Consider the following 4923-nt stretch of genomic DNA (forward strand, 5'->3'; position numbering starts at 1 on the left):
TAAGCTTTTTGTCCCAGTAGAGCGTGCTCTTGTGTCATGGAGCAACTGCTTTTTATTTATCACCCTAATAATATCATGGATTGTTATTGGACTAAATGCAGTTTGTGTGCTGCCCTGCCCTGATCAAATCAAATCAAATAATGGACAGTGCGTTCCCCTCAAAATATAGGCAGTACATGCAGCCTTTGTTTTTAGTCTAGGAGACAGTCAATGTCTGTAGTCCATTAGGGCACTATACAATCCCTTCAATGTTTTGCCTGATTCCGTTAATTCCCAAGTTCCCTTTTCTCCGTTTAGATTTCCCCGTTGACCGTTTTGTCCCTGTTTTGGCAGGTTTTCGCTCTCAAAAGTACACCTTTTTAATAGCAAAACAGCACAATTGGATGTTCTGTGTCCACAACAATGTTTAAACCCTATCAGGTGACCATTTGTGAGGTCTGGGAAAAATTTAAGACATTTAGATGTTGGGGTGTAGTTACCCTTAAATGCAAGCATGCACCAGGAAGAGACCTTTGTTTGGTTAAGCGGTGTTGCTGTAGAACAAATGGCAACTGGAGTGATGCAAATGATCACGGTATAATTCTGCCAGGCAGGCATAGGCTACTTTGTAGTTAACATTTACTTGCGAAGGTTTTGGGGAAAGCCATTCCTTCCCTACCAGAAGAAGGTTATCATTAGCATCATCGCTAACGGCTACACAAAGTGTAGACATACGCGCGCACCGCACACATGCACACAGACAGGGGCATTCCTGTGCCGTTTCAGAAAGTTCATGGAAATACGAATCACTGATGCATTTTGTTCATGTCTTATGATTGACTTGGGCAAATGAATGCGTTTTCTAACAAGTTGAATAGATTTAGTTGATTTCTTACTAAGTTCAATAAATGTTTGAATATTGTTGAATTTCGGTTTAATGTCTGGATTCCGTGATTCGGTCCGCAACGCCTATTTTATAGGGCCCTAGTCAATGAACTTGTCATAAATCAACATAGGATATGCCCTCTTCCCCCCCCCCCAACAAGACTCAAATATATATATATATATTGGAAATGTAAGCAGGGGTTGAGCTTCTTCAGTTTGTGTCACAAAGTGGATACGTTTCTGTGTCCCTTTCAGAGTGAGTGACACATTGACTTTATATAGTGTACCAAGAGTTGTTCCCTCGCTTACGGCCATACCAGCCTGAATACGCCCGATCTCGTCCGATCTCGGAAGCTAAGCAGGGTCGGGCCTGGTTAGTACTTGGATGGGAGACCGCCTGGGAATACCAGGTGCTGTAAGCTTTTTGTCCCAGTAGAGCGTGCTCTTGTGTCATGGAGCAACTGCTTTTTATTTATCACCCTAATAATATCATGGATTGTTATTGGACTAAATGCAGTTTGTGTGCTGCCCTGCCCTGATCAAATCCAATCAAATAATGGACAGTGCGTTTCCCTCAAAATATAGGCAGTACATGCAGCCTTTGTTTTTAGTCTAGGAGACAGTCAATGTCTGTAGTCCATTAGGGCACTATACAATCCCTTCAATGTTTTGCCTGATTCCGTTAATTCCCAAGTTCCCTTTTCTCCGTTTAGATTTCCCCGTTGACCGTTTGTCCATGTTTTGGCAGGTTTTCGCTCTCAAAAGTACACCTTTTTAATAGCAAAACAGCACAATTGGATGTTCTATGTCCACAACAATGTTTAAACCCTATCAGGTGACCATTTGTGAGGTCTGGGAAAAATGTAAGACATTTAGATGTTGGGGTGTAGTTACCCTTAAATGCAAGCATGCACCAGGAAGAGACCTTTGTTTGGTTAAGCGGTGTTGCTGTAGAACAAATGGCAACTGGAGTGATGCAAATGATCACGGTATAATTCTGCCAGGCAGGCATAGGCTACTTTGTAGTTAACATTTACTTGCGAAGGTTTTGGGGAAAGCCATTCCTTCCCTACCAGAAGAAGGTTATCATTAGCATCATCGCTAACGGCTACACAAAGTGTAGACATACGCGCGCACCGCACACATGCACACAGACAGGGGCATTCCTGTGCCGTTTCAGAAAGTTCATGGAAATACGAATCACTGATGCATTTTGTTCATGTCTTATGATTGACTTGGGCAAATTAATGCGTTTTCTAACAAGTTGAATAGTTTTAGTTGATTTCTTACTAAGTTCAATAAATGTTTGAATATTGTTGAATTTCGGTTTAATGTCTGGATTCCGTGATTCGGTCCGCAACGCCTATTTTATAGGGCCCTAGTCAATGAACTTGTCATAAATCAACATAGGATATGCCCTCTTCCCCCCCCCCAACAAGACTCAAATATATATATATATATATATTGGAAATGTAAGCAGGGGTTGAGCTTCTTCAGTTTGTGTCACAAAGTGGATACGTTTCTGTGTCCCTTTCAGAGTGAGTGACACATTGACTTTATATAGTGTACCAAGAGTTGTTCCCTCGCTTACGGCCATACCAGCCTGAATACGCCCCTTTTTGGAATTTCAGGAAGTGGATGAGCGGCAGGTGTCTGAGTGCTTGAGAGAGGATATAGTTTTTTGGAGGTTTATTTGATTTATAAGTTTGAAAGTTTGTGTGTGATTGTAGTTGATTTTCTTTGAAACTTTTTTGTTAGTATCCCCCATCGGCGTGAGCTGTTTGGGGGATATTGATTAAAATAACCGGATGGACAACATGGCGTCAACATCAAGAATACAAACGACGACGAGAAAGGACAACAGTGAAATTAGAATTTCAAATGAAGAACTGAAGAAAAGAAAGTATGAGAAGGAACTGACGGTGAACGTAGAAATAATTGGAGAAGGGAAAATAACAACGATGGAATTGCTGAGAGGAATAAGGGAAGTTTGTGGAACAATACTTGGATGTAGAATGAGAGACGGAAATAAGTATGAAATAACAATGTCTCATGTAAAGGGAAAAGAAAGACTAATGGACGGGCTAAAGATAAAGAACTGTCAAATCATGGCTAAAGAGCTTGGGAACGATGAGCTTGTGGTGTCCTTTTTGAACTTGCCTGCATACATTACAGATGGAGAGATATATGAGAAACTAAGAGGCTGGAAAGTGAAGGCGACCACGCCAATCAAGAGGAGGATGTGGCCAGGAACAGACATTGTAGACGGGACGAGATTTTGCAAGGTGAAGTTCACAGACAATGTGCAATCCTTGCCATATTCTACCAAATTTAACACTGTCGAGGGATTTGAATATTTTCGTGTAATCCATGACAATCAAGTGAAGGTATGTAGACTATGTATTCAGCCGGGGCACATACTTAAGGAATGTCCAGAATTCACTTGCCATAAATGTAGTGAACAAGGGCATTATGCCAGAGAATGTTTGAACATAGGTAATGTGTGTGAAATGTGTGACAGACCGAAAGTTAGATGTAGCTGTAAGAAGGGAAAAGATCACTTACTTTTGCAAACAATGGACCTCACTTCTGAGGAAGAGGAGGGGAGTGTGTTTATGGAGGGAGAAAAAGAGAGTGACATGGGGAGTGTGACTTCAGAGACAGTGGCAGATATGCCTGAAGAGCCTGTAATGTCTTCTGGCAAAACACGAGACGCAGTTTTGGTCTCTGCTGCTGACAAGGTGGAACAGCAGCACATGATGGGTGAAATACATACACAGGTAGAGATGGTGCAAGGTGCTTCTCAGGTGCCTGAGCCAGTTTCAAGCGTGTGTAAAAATTACACCAAAGAGCGAGCTGGGTCCACTGAAGTCACTGGCACTGTTAAAGCGCACTTTTCAAAAGGCTTCCCTGCCGCTCCAAATCAGGAGACGGAGGATGAAATAGATAGTGAGGATCATCAGTTGTTTGCAAAAAATAAGAGGTCATTGTCGAAAACTAGGGAGATGATGGGATTTGGAAAAAAGAAAAAGTCGGTTTTGAAAGGACTTGTTTTGCTCTGATTATACCTCTGCACACATTAATAATGATTACAGTCGCATCCCTAAATGGTAACAGTTTGAGAAACATGAGCAAATTTGAGCAGGTTTTAGTGTCTGTTAAGGCAGACATGTTGTGTTTTCAAGAGACCAATTGGACAGATTCCAAAATACAGGAGATTAAGAGTAAATGGTCTGAGTTAATTTTTTGTAGTCATGGAAGTGATAAAACATGTGGTGTGGCTATTTTGATAAAAAACGATGTGGTTCAAAATGTAAAACAAATATATGCAGACAATGATGGCAGACTTATTGCAATTGAATTTGAAGTGCAAAATGTAGTTTTTCGTTTAATCAATGTTTATGCTTCAAACATTGAATCTGAAAGGAGAGAAATGTTTCACAACTTAAAAACACTGTGCTCAGAAAACTGTATATTGATAGGAGACTTTAATGTGAGGTGTAGTAGAATGGATGCCTCTAGTTGTGCTAGATTCAGATATGACTCTTCTAGAAATGCATTATGGAAACTTAGGAATGAGGAGAATCTAGTAGATATATGGAGGGCTGAAAATCCAAACAGAAGAGTGTTTTCTAGAAGGCAGGTGGTGCTAAAGGAATTAAAACAAAGCAGAATTGATTTATGTCTAGCAAAACAAGAATTGGTGCAGCATGTTAAGAAGATGTCATATAACTTTACAGCATATAGTGATCACGCAGTAATGTCATTTCAAATGGGTTTTGGTGTGGAGAGGAGAGGGGGAGGTGTCTGGTGTTTAAATGCCAGTCTGTTAAAGGAGGAAGGATATAGAAATGAAATTGTTGAATGTATTAATGATGAAATGTCTAATGTACTGTTAAAAGAGAATGTGTGTTTATGGTGGGAGGAAGTGAAAGGAAAAGTAAAAAACAGGAGTATTAGGTATGCTAGAAATCACAACCGGTTAGATAAGCAGAAGGAAACAATGCTTAGAAATAGGATGTTGCATGAACTTGAAAAGGCTGATACTGATCCGGACTA

Source organism: Coregonus lavaretus (assembly GCF_964263955.1).
Source record: "Coregonus lavaretus genome assembly, contig: HAP1_SCAFFOLD_305, whole genome shotgun sequence".
NCBI classification, from domain to species: Eukaryota; Metazoa; Chordata; class Actinopteri; order Salmoniformes; family Salmonidae; genus Coregonus; species Coregonus lavaretus.